The sequence below is a fragment of the Carassius gibelio genome, chromosome A25, assembly GCF_023724105.1.
Source record: "Carassius gibelio isolate Cgi1373 ecotype wild population from Czech Republic chromosome A25, carGib1.2-hapl.c, whole genome shotgun sequence".
Lineage (NCBI taxonomy): Eukaryota > Metazoa > Chordata > Actinopteri > Cypriniformes > Cyprinidae > Carassius > Carassius gibelio.
Window position 1 is genome coordinate 13118578 of NC_068395.1, and position 12979 is coordinate 13131556.

The 12979-nt window shown below is 41.2% G+C and overlaps 1 protein-coding gene across 2 annotated transcripts in view; it reads left to right on the top strand.

Moving 5' to 3' along the window:
- The window catches only part of LOC127947249 (uncharacterized), a 70321-nt gene that overhangs the window by 44306 nt on the left and 13036 nt on the right, over positions 1-12979 (top strand). The gene's annotated exons all lie outside the window — the stretch shown is intronic.

Below are 12979 nucleotides of genomic sequence, written 5' to 3' on the forward strand. Positions count from 1 at the left end.
GACTCTACTTGGATAGGGACACAGAGAAAGGCAGAGAGTGGAAAGAAATTGAGGGAAGGAAAACTGAATCTACCCAGATTTCTCCCTCCCTCTCTCTCCTTCCCGCTGACCTGCATAGCAGTGCTGGCAGCCCCTCTTGCACCAGGCCCAACATTCCAGCCTCAACAGGAGCTGCTGAGGTGAAGACTCCTCATTTCCTCACTAGCTCTCTCTCTCGCTCTCTTTTTCCCCCCCTCCTCACCGTCCTCTGTGTGGTGCTGCAATTGCCAGCAATTACATTGGCCTCAGACGTCTGCTTAGACTTAAAGAGCAGTGCATCGCCTGCCAAGGACTCGATTACAGAGGATGCAATTACCATGCGTAGCCTGACTTAGCCTAACATAGCATTGCTTAGCTTATAAATGTGTTTAATAGCATTAGCGTGAAGTGCGTGTGCTATGCTAGCAATTCTTGTCTTCCAGACACTTGGGTCATAGGACGCATTTTCAAAAAAGTACGGCATAATTCAGGATTGAATGCTAGCCGAACGGAACAACCGCATCACAGGTGGGGAGGAATTACGGAGCTGACTGGCAATGAATGACTTGCTCAGATGCGGTTTCCCAAATTCCTGACGAAAATGCAGAGAACAGATCCAGGTCTAGCTTTCCAACGATGATCTGTAGTAGCATTTATCAAACCAACTGCAAACCACCCTAACCTCACAGCAGAGATGAAAGCTCATGCCAGTGTCTTATGAAGACATTTTTCTGTTCCTTTTTAGGAGCCTTGGGAAGGTACTCCTTTTATTCTTACTGCAGGGTGGCTAGACACTTTTAACATTTCAGAAACCCCTCAGAAACTTTTACGAGCTAGAATGTCATTTTAATCACCTTCCCATTTGGAGTTAGACTGCCTGATAGAGAAGAAACTTCGTCTGGGTCACTCCCCTAGAAAAACGATTCTTAAAAGCCTTCTTTCTCACATTACTGCCTTTCTAAAACGAGTACACATTCAGACATCAAATTGTTTTGCACATTTTCACGTCTCTGAACAAGAGCTTAGAATTAATAGTGTGCTACTTACTGTACCCAGACAGCAACTATATTTTCGTGTGAAGTTTAAAGCTGTTTGTCCAACTGAGGTAAGGAAAAATGCAGAAAATATGAGGGGCAGAGACATGAAAGGATCTATTTTGGATTTGGGCCTGACTGTTGGCCCTTAGCTGGCCCAGCACTGGCCCCACCCTCCAACAATTAACTGAAGTTGGTATACAACTTTATTGCTGTGGGATTCTGATGCTGCCAAAGCTTTGGATAGACACGCTGTAACTTAGGGAATGGGAAGACGTGGGTAGGAAAGAAAGAGAAGCACATAATCAGCTGCAAGACAAAGGTGACTTCCTGACATGGATGGAGAGGTAGGGGTGCACATAATGAAGGAAGAGAGGGTGAGAACAGTGGAATCGCAGACCCTAGTTTGTCCTTGCTGCTGAAACCTGTAATGGCCTGTGACAGCGTTTCCTCAGCGGCCCCCAAAGGCAAATGGTTTATTCATCAGCGGCACTCCAGAGGGTGAACACTGCGTGCTTTGCTCACACAGAGAGGTGATGCATAAATTTCACCCTGCATTCCTCACTCCTCACTTTTGAGTGGACCGATAGTTGATCTGTTTGTCTTTCTGAAGGTCTATTTCACAGGGAACCTGCACGTAAGCCCTAACTGCAAGAACATTGCGAAATTCTAATAAAGTTAATCCTGACCACAATTATACGTAGCTATAATAATGAATCAATAAATAGAATAATACAAATTGTCAACCAGTCTGCTGAGATCCATATGTCTTTGTAATGTTTACAATGTTTTTTGCTGATTTGTACGTTTATGTTGTTTAAGGCAGCCCTTTAACCTTACGACCCCATCCCGACCTCTCCTCCTTTGCTTAGGATAACATCTTCAACATGCTCACTCTTCTTTATATCTTTCTTTTCATTGTTTCAGCACTAAAGATAAAAAGACAGAAAGGGAGTGTAAGGATACCCCTGCCTGATTATAAACATTGGCTCTTAGTATGTCACACATAAAAACAAACTTGAGTTTGTGTTGTCAAGAAACATGATACTTTCTAATTTAATCAAAAAGCAACCTTTATAGAACAGGACACAACATAAGTCCTAGCAGTAAATATCTTGAGGTTTTTTTTGTGGGGGGGGGGGGGGGGGGGGGGTAATAGAGAATTATTTTTCCCAATTTGTGTTTTCACACTGCCAATAGATGCATTTAACCAGCTGTAGGTAGGAGTAGATTTGATTGGGTCATTATGGGCAGATGGTCTGAACTAGGTGGAGAAGAGAATTTACGAAACCTTCTCTTTATAGCCACTGGAGTCAAGGGCTTGAACAGATTAGTGTAGTGTCCAGCTATAAAAACAGGCATAAAAAGGAGAAAGTATGAATAATGTACTGTGTAACAAGATTACAACCTGGTGTGCAGATATGTTTGTTGTAAAAAGGGTCTCTTGACTCCCACCTGAGGCCCTACAAAAAACTGCATTTAAAGTAAATGTTACTACCGGCCTTTCAAATAAGTAGGTTTTATCATCGTGGCTGTAATAATCAATTGGTCACAGTGTTTATTTTGATTATTCTTCTGTGCTTTGTTCATTGTTTTCTGCGAAGTTAAAAAAAATCTGTTTAAAAAAAGTATTTAGATTGGAGAAGCAACCAAACTTGGTACAACAAACTGCACTAGTAAACTATCTAGCAAATTTATACAAAGTCATTTAAAATTTACAGTAAACGTATTACAGGGAGAATTCTCTGGTAGAAAATTCCTTTGTTCCAGTACACATTTCATGGATGGCACCTTGTGAGGTTCGAACTTACCACCTTTCAGTTACCAGCCCAGACCCCTGGGCATACCGCAAAACGAAAGAGTTGAGTGATGTTTGAGATTATACACTATTTGTAGCCTGCATAACATGAAAACTATGAATTAGTTAGTCACACTCTATCTATGCTCAATCTAGCTCCAGGTCTTGCTTTGGTTTGGCTGCTTCCCTTGAACCGCAGTCTACAGTGGTCTAATGGACAGAGGACACTTGTTGCAGCCGGGCATCAGGTTCATACTCACTGTACCCAAAATGAGTCAAAGCTGCCCACGCAGGAGGGGGGCACAGACAGAGGCTCACCTCTGGGCACCTATGCTTGCATATAAGAGTCCTCTTTATTTTTGAGAAAGGTAACCTCCCAGACTTGCCCTGAAGGGTGTTCTAATATGAGGAGGAAAAGTAACAAATGTCAATTAGTGGAACATTCCTTTAAAGTTGGATATATTTAGCAAGAAGTCATTTAGAAGGAGCTTTTACCTAAAACAACTTATTACAGGGTTTGTCCCCTTGTAGTGTCTTGATCAAGGGCATACGGTAATAGCTCATTGCTTGCAACTCAGCAGCCTTCTGCTGACCAGCCTTGAACATTAACCTGTATGCTAAACTAACCCATTGTATTGTGTCTATTCCAGGGATGTGCCAACTCTGGTCCTAAAGAGTTACTATCCTGTGGAATTCAGTTTTATGCCTCAAAAAAAAGAAAAGAAAAATCAAACCTAAGAATCTTCAGGATTACTTAAATTACAGGCATGTGTGTTTGATTAGGGATGGAACTAAACTCTGCAGGAAAGCAGCTCTTCTGGACCAAAGCTGCTCATCCCTGATCTAGCCAGTTGAATTGCGGTTGAGCTGATTAGAATCTTTGTGTTTTATTTTGATTGCGGTTGGCCTGTTTTGTTTGTGGCATTTCTGTACCTCTACAAATCTACACATTACAGAAAGGCATTTCTATCTTGGACTTTTCCACAAGAGAGTATTTTTACATGTATAATACTCCATGCTATTAGCATAATGGGGGGAAAATATTTGGTTAGGCCAAACAAGGAACTGAGAATGGTGAGAGCTTTAATAGGATCTGATCAATCCAGTCACTCGGTCAATAAACAGGACCATTTATGACTGACCCCAGAACAGCCCACCTGAATGAGGTCTCTGCCAGCAAACCTAGATCCTGCTGAGCCTAGACCAGCCTGTGAGAATGACTGCTGGGTCTGTCTGTGTTAAGTGGATCATCAATACCAGTTCTGTGCTACAGAGAGTGGATCAGTACCAGTTCTGTTCCAGAGGATCTCAGTTGGTCGTGCATGCTGTCTGTGGCGTGACTCACAGCTATGAAAGGTCCCATGCAGCCACTGTACAGAGCGTCATTCTTCTCTCTGTGATGTGGGGCTGACATCCAAGGGGTAGCCCAGGGAGGAAGCCAGGAGTGCTGGGTGAATGTTTTCCTATCCCCCCCATCAGGAGCAGACGTATCAGGTGCTGTTTTGTGTAAATGTGTCTTAAGCTTAAAGAAACCTAAGCTGTGTTCATTGACGGGGAGTGAGGCAACTGTAGTGGAGGAAAAATATGGATCTATCTCAACACCCCCACTTTCGCTCTAACTCTCATTAGAAAAGCAAAGTTCAGAAGGAAAAACATCCAGGCCCTCCCCATTAATGCCCCTGGGTTTGTTTGTGTTCCCAGTTATTCACCCACTTTGCCATTTCCCCAGGAATCTTAAACACCCCTGACTCCCAGTTCCACCTGGACAAGGGCCTCTGCACAAATACTGTGTGCCCCACTTTCACCGCTTTGTCTCTTAAACTGTAGTCAGGCCCAGATGGTGCTGTGTAATTCCTGGAATATTACCTTAAATCCCCCTTCTACCCGGTTCCACTTCCATACCTAACCTACTCCAAAAGACCACCAGGTTTGGAGTGACTCAATTCAAGAGTGCACTTCATTTTTAGAAAAGGTAACCTCCCAGACTTGCCCCAGACATCTTGATGAACCTTTGTAGCCCCTTTAAGGCCCCTTGCAGTGACTGACACTGCACATCACCCACATGACAGGATTTTTATAACACGCACACCGAGGAGCCAAATGGTGCCTCAGAGGCCTCAGATCAGAGACACAGAGGAAAGTCAAGCATAGGCTCTCTCCTGAATCTCAAGGGCTTTCACAGGGAAATATTTGTGAATTGGAAAAAAATAAAGTCATCCTGGAGCAGCAAAGGAAGATGAATGGGGTCCTGTGCTGCACTGCCGGGTGTACTGAACCCCTCTGTTTTGACTTTTTTTCTCTCACTAGCCAAGTGGGTACACTAGGCCGCTTATGAGGAAAGGGGGCGGAAGGAGGAAGTGGCTGTGTAAGGTGATCTTGCAGCGCTGCACAGAGACTCTTTTCAACAGCAGTCTCTCACTCTATTGCAGTGACACTTCAGTCAGTCCTAAGGCCACATAAACAGCAGCTCACACCAAGGACATCCAAGCATGCACTATCACCCCGCCGCCAGCCTCAAAGACTCAACGTATGAGAGAGAGGGCGAGCTGCTGTTTATGTGGCCTGTGTGTTTCTCAGTTTCCTATTGTCCTGTTCCTCAACACTGATAAATTCTATAGTGTAATACATAGTAGTTGATCAGTTACGGTAATTTGCCCCTTAACTTGACCACAACTTTGTCTTTCAAAGCACAAAATCTAAGTTAAATACAAGGATATTGTTTTTAAAGTCTGTTTTACAAAATGGGAGTAGACTTGACTATGGAAAGTGTGGTATGACAGAGTTGTTTCAAGCTTGCTATTGTTTCCAGAAGCAGCTAACAGCATTCATCTGAGGTTCCTTTTTGTTATATTTCCTATCGCATATGTGCATAGCCACATTATTCAGTTCAGTAGCTCTCAAAGTTCAGAGACTATTAAAGTTTTCACCATTATAAGACACTCTTCAGATTGAAAAGCACTCATAAAGCTTCCAGTGATCGGTCATTCCTAACTGGAATAAACTGTATTAGGCGGCAATTTTTTTGTCATCTTCTTCCAATAAAGCATCACACACTGACTGGTATATTTTAAAAGGCTGAGTTGTAATTAGGTCATTTGGACATTTCCTTGGACTATTTAAAGGAGGCATGCTTTAGGAAAATGTGGGTACAAACTGACTCACCCGTTCATTGCCTGGAATTCCCTTCTAGTGTTGGCTAGCCGACTACTGTTTTTTGGCCTGCAGGCACAATTTAAATAGAATGTGACAAATAAATGGAATAATGACAAGTGGCTGAATGAGGGTCTCATCACACTGACGCCCATTCTTTATTTTAAGGAGTCAGAGGCTGCTTCAGTGGCAGGCCTGGAATTTTATACACCACTTTAAGTGGACCTCCTTGCTTTCACATCCGTCTTTCTCTCTTTCAGTTCTTTTTAGTACCTTATTATACCTTCCTAAATTCCTCTTCTTAACAGTCAATATTTTCAAGCATTCACCTTTAACTTCTTTTCTCACCCTAAATTTCAATTCCTTCCAGTGCTATTTAACCTTTAACAGCAAGAGAAATTACATGTCAGCACACCACTGCTTTGACCCTGATTTTGTACTCTCTGTGTGGAAATGATGACCTTGACTTGCCTGAAGCCACAAACACCCCTTGCAAGTCCCGTCAACTAAGGACTAACCTTACATATAGTATAACGTGATAATTCTCACGTACTGGAAGAATCCATTTTGTAACATCTAGCACGGAGTGCCCAAACTTGGTCCTGAAGGGCCTACAGTATGTCCTGCAGAGTTTAGCTCCAACTTGCCTCAACACACCTGCCTGGAAGTTTCTAGCATGCCTAGCAAGAGCTTGATTAAGTGGTTCAGGTGTGTCTAATTAGGGTTTGAGCACCTCTGATCAAGAAAGTCTGGGAAATCAAAAGGCCCTGAAAGGTGCAATCCTTCATTTTATGGTAAACACATTAAGTAGCCAATCCACACAGAGAAGACATGTGGTTTAAAACATTTTTCCCCATTAGATCAGTATTTCCCAAACTTTCCCCACGCCGATCAGTTGCGCTCAAAACCCTACATCGACACAACAGAAATGTTTCTAAGAATTCAAATGATGTGAATATTTATTAGCATTATTAAGTTTTTCACTTTAGTCACTTCAAAATTGGACTTTGGATAAAAAGCTGTTATTCAGGCAACTTTATAACACATCTATTTGGTTTTCTTGCCTTAAAAAGGAAACATTAATCATGATCCATTTTAATTGTTATTAACAAGACCAAATCATTCCATGTACCAACCTGAATAACACTTCAATAGAAACCCACTACTAAGCTTATTAAAATGTCTTTGCATTCTTGTTGCTTGTAAATAGTGCTTTCAAATATCATTCTGTAATTTGATATAGAAAGTCACCTTTCAGCAAAGTTATAGAGTAATTAGTTTAGTCAAGTCAGCAGAAGGCATAATACGGAAATATTATGTATAGGAGTATTAATAGAGACATTTTAAACCTCCTTCTACATCAGTTATTCATAATTTATCAATCATTAAGTTGATGATGCTGACTTTAGAGGAAATGTCTGACTTCCTGTTCGTCAATCATTTCAGGTACTGCAGGAAAGGCATCGAATCTTAATGCATTACACATTACATACACACAAAAAATTGGTATTCATGTGGAAAATACAGGTTTAAATCTGGCCTGTTACATATCCCAAACCCTTCCTCTACACTTCCCTAAAGGTACTGGTCCAATAAAGAGGGAAAAGCCCATATAAAAAGTCAGATTAAAAATAAATAAATAAATAAAAATCCTTTAAAGTGATGTAATGTGACTGATTATAATCACAGTTTTGCTTAGGCAAAGGTAATTCCCCTTTTAGGTGCTGAGAGATTTGCCCTGCCACTCTCCCTCCATTTGGCTCTAACTGAACCTCAACGTCAGTTGAACATACAGCGTTTTAGTTGATACAGGCATTGAGCCGAAGAATAAGGGAGTTTAGCTCATGTGGTGCTGGGCTGTCCTCAGTCTATGAGAACTGCTGAGAGGATATGAAAGAAAAGTGGAAGTAAACCACACTCGTTGCCAGACTTCTAGAACTCACTTATCTTTGGCTTGAGCCAAGCTTCTTGAATCATGTCCACTGGCCAATGTTTTACCTCAATCTTTCTCTGTCTCTCTCTTTAAGCAAGACCTTAGGCTAAAAGCCAATCATCACAATAGATAAGTCTGATTTTAGCTTTATTTGAAAAAGGTTTTACCATAATAAATGATCAACTATTAAGAGAATTTCCTCTGAAAACAGAGGTCTATTAAGAAGTGCAGTTGAAGAGGTGGAGAATGTACACATTATATGAATTAAATAGTTGTAAAAGATTAATGAATAAATATAACCTCATGCAGTGCGCAGATGGAAGTCTTTGTACAGTGCCTAAGCATAGTGACTGAAGTTATTGTAACCAGTTCAGAGCTTTTGGGGACATTTTGTTCAAACAGCAGCGATCGTGTATCACTTTCTCCTTTTGTCCTCGATGAAGTTCATTTTATGGATAATAAACTAAAGCTGATAGTTTGACAAAATCCTCCAGCCTGGAAAAGGAAAGACCAGTGGAGGCTGATATTTTTAAGGGCTTAATTAGTGTTAATAATGTTCAAGGTCAGCAGGTTCATAACGGGACTAGGAGCCTGACCCTCTCCTCAAACTTTTTAATGTCCCATTAGTTTAACCATCTATTGTTAATGCAAGACATTTTCTCACTTGCTCGCTACGCGACTCATGAGTAATGTTCCATATCCTTGTAGGCCTTTGGGAAATTGTGTCAAAAATGGGGAAAATCTCTGTTTAAACTGCCTGAAACAAAGATTCCATCATGTTTATGGAATGCTGTGGTTAGCAATATGGAAACAGACTGGGTCAGAAATTACATAGTAAAAGTGGTCTGGTCTGGGGTGGAAAGGGAAAGTTTGAAAGGGGATAAAAGGGGAGCTTTCTGGTATTATGCTCTGGTCTACCCCCACAACACAGAAACACACAAATGCTTCCTACTTGTATCTAAAATTCTTCTCCACACTGCTCAGTACATTTCTGGAAAAGAGGTTATGGGGTAACCTTCTAGCAAAACTGTCAGAAATCTCATATAATCCTGAAATATAACCTTAAAAAAAACCTTCTGGTACTCATCAGCTATCGTGCATGGCAAAAGCTAAAAATAAATGGGTTTGCGAACTACTGCAGCTGTGTTTACTTTCCAAGCTGCTATTAAAGTGCTTTAATATCTGCATATCAAACACATCAATTCTACCAAATGAGAGTTATTTTTAAGTGTCATTAAGAATTATACTTGTTAATTTACATTAAATTGCTTGCAGGATACTGAAAAGTGCCGCCTCTCATTGTTGACTTTAGCCTGGGTCTGAAAACTCGAGCAAATTGCTTCAATAATGGATGTTTTCAAAAAAATATTTTGAAGAGAGCAGATTCTTTTGAAGGTCGGTCTGGCTAATAGTCCACTTTTCTGGCAGAGCACCAGGTGAGTGGGCATAAATGCTGGCAATCCTTTAGCCAGTTGTTGTGCTTTTGGCGTGAGCAGATTTAAAGCGATTTAGCTGCTACCTGTGAGATGAGAGGCAGTCCCATCATCCCATGAGGGTCTGTCGTAATCCTCCCAGCTTTTTAGATTCTTTTTCTGTTGTCTTTGTCTTTCCGCTTCTCTTCATGGAGATCTTTTACCACAGTGAGCATCTGGAAAAAGCCAACAGTGTCAGGGAGGCCACCCAAAACTCCTTATTGGCTTACAGGGAGATACAAGGAGCCTTTGTGTTTAAAGGTGCGGGATTCTAGAGGATGTGCCATCTTGAGCAGCGCTATCCCAGATGGACCCTTCTTTGTTTTTGGAGCTTTGTCTGGAAGCCTGCTCACAATTCCTAAAAATGACATCTGAACCCATGTAGTGCATCCAGTAAACGGCTAAGAGTTAATGGCTCTTTTTTTTTTTTGGTACCTTTAGCATTTTAAATTAAATATGTAGGCAGCCAACTGGTTTTTGGAACAAAGTCTACATGTGGAGGTATTAATGTAGAAATAAATTTGTAGTGTGCATTTGTGAAAGCATAAAAGATGGACAGTCATTGTAGGTTTCTATTCAGCTTCTTTGTATTTAGTGTAAGACTTTGGCTAATGCCAGTGTTTGCCTTCTTAGTGGAAAAGAAACAATAGTTTTTGTTTTTTGGGACATTGTTCTCAATTGCTGGCTGGGAAATCAGGCGTGAATCGTGTACATTTATCGAATTTTAGTGTGATAGTTACACACAGGAGTAAAAGCAATACCATTAGTAACAAACAAATAATTTCAGACCCCAAAAGTTCACACCTCAAGGTTATAGAGGCGATTTATAATTAATTTACGCCCAAGTAATGGACAGGAATTTCTTGGGTTCCACACGCCGTGATTAATAGAAGGATTGCCAAGGGAAAGAGACAGAATGGGACTAATCGAGGTTTAATTGGAGATAATATCTGACAGGATATTTTCTCAGAGGTGTTAAACTGTGTTTTAATTGTGATTCAGACCACATACAGAACATCCCATGTGGGGTGAGGGGGAGAAAAATACATCTCAGGAAATTAAGGTTTTCTCAATTTAACTGTCCTCTAAGCTTTCCTCTGAGGAAAACAGCAGTACATTATACATTTCTGAGACACACCAAATAATTAACATTTGAGATTGTGTTCATGTGCCAAAAGATGTGACGTCCAAACAAACTTTTCCCTCCTCCCTGTGCTTTCTGTGGGTGCGCGTGTGGTACAAGCATATGGAGTTTTTGGTAGTGTGTGGGCAGGCTGATTTGACACCCGGGCTGCGGAACACACAAGCGTGCCTTAATTGACTTATAAAACTGCCTAAAATGTTGTTTTATGGAGCCATTCTCAGAGAACTCTCACGAGATTTGATATCAAGTCATACTTTGCAATTAAATGTGCACTCTTTATTTCCTGGCCAAGTTCTCATAAACTGTAATCTTTCAGGAGTAAAAAATAAACACATTGGCTTACCAGAAAGCTAAGGTTTTACCAAATATGCATTTTTAATAGCGTACGGATGGATAAGTGCATTAATTCATGGTCTGCATGTGGCGAGGACTGGCCATAGGAAGAGTAGAGATAGGGTGGGGAATTCAAGCTGACAGTTTTGAGGATATAAATGACCCAATGTTCTTTGTATGCTGACAGCTCTGGCTTTGGTGATACTTCTAGTAGGCTCCTGTGAGTCCTGCAACTGCGGTCTTTGTTGTCACAGTCAGCTTGTGTTCCCCTGTGTGGCCATTCCAGGGGGCTGGCCGGCCTGGGCAAACTCAGAGGGAGACATGATGTATGGCTCCCGGCCAGATCAAGCTTTGCCTCTGCAGGGTGCTCCCAGCAGTCGAGTGGAGTTGAGTCATCCTCCAGGCCGCAGGGAAACGAGCAGACACTCCAGCTTTGACTGTGACAGGAGGGGGAGCTGGAGGGGGGATGTGACTTTTCACAGCCAGATCCAAACCTAGGCAGGGCTCGGACTCCAGGCCGACCTGCTAAATGCCAGAGCCGGGTGGATGACAGGATAGAAGAGATAGCCTTTGAGGAGGATGACACCGAAAGCAGAGTTCTTGAAGAAAACATAGCCGTTCAGTGTAACAGATCTATCTGAGATTTTCAACTGTTGTGCTTTTTTTATACATAACATTGCAGGACATTAACTTGATGCATTTTTCATTTTCAGAATTTACACACTATTTGTAAAAGATGAATTCAGTTCCTCAGAGTCCTTAAGTGCATTCCTTCCAAAATAAGCATTGGGTTCATTTGTTACTGCTTGAAATATTAAGATGGACGTAAGTATTGATGTATGGAATAAGTATGATGATATTGAGCTATTAATCATCAGGTTTTCTGTACCCCAAGGTAAGAACAGTCCTAAAGCATGCAAAATAGTCACAGTTATAGTTGTCTATAATTTGTAGCTGTCGAAGTTCCACCCCTTCACTCTCTAAAATATTTTTAAATGGACTCATTATTTATGAAATAGCAGAGAGTGATATGCTTGGGCAAGAGCAACCATCTCTAAAGGTCCTTTCTCATTGGTGAAACCGTGGAGATAGACTAACTTACTATTATTTCCAGGCTTTTCTGCCAATAAGATACTAAGATCAGGGGCTCCTAGGAGTCAATGTATTTTTTAACAGAGTGCTTTAGGGGGTTGTTCTTAGGCCAGGTATGTTGTGCCACACCCTTATTAGTCATGCTGTCATACTTTACCAGTGAAATATTCCCCGTACACTCAACATTATGAATTGCCTGTCTGTCAAATACGAGTCATAGCAGAGCACTCATACCTGACTGTTTTATCAAAAGACGAGCCCAGTGCTGTAGCCTGTGGCCATGTCAAACAACACAAGCGATTGCACTGCATATACAAAGCAAATTAAATCTGACAGGATAAAAACAGTGATTGTGGAAAAAAAATCTGTGAGGCCAAATGTAATGTATTGACTTGTAAGATGGAAGTAAACAGATGTAGAGACAGGTTAGTATTTGTCTTGTGCAAGTTGCAGTACAACTCATTTCTGAATTATATACAGCAGTTCACTTATTTTTGGGAGGTATGAATGAGATGAAAGGTTAGAGAGGTAGGACAAGCAGCTTGACTGACATTTCCCACTTTTATGCCACATGACGCAGATGTATTGTTAGTGCTCTTTTATTTCGATCCTCTACCATGCCATTACTGATGCTGGGTCATTGTGTGCCACAGGGAAGAATAAATCATGTGATCAGGTTGAGGGTTTTGCTCCAGAATTTGTTCCCTCTAGGAGAAAATAGGGGGGATTGGGGAGAGATGATCCAATAAAAGTAACCTGCAAAAAGAGTTGTATTTTCCACATCATTTCCATAGGTCACATCTGTACACATTTTCTCACAGTTTTTACTTATGTGGATGTGCAATTGAAAGGAGAGCCAAGTATTGACCTGTGATTGATTATTTCTTCATCCCAAAATGGCCTTAAAGCAAAAACCACTCATAGTCTTTCTAGACATATAACTTTTTCCTAGGGTCAGCTGCTGAAAGTATGCAGTTAAAAGGCACTGTATACATAGATTTTCCG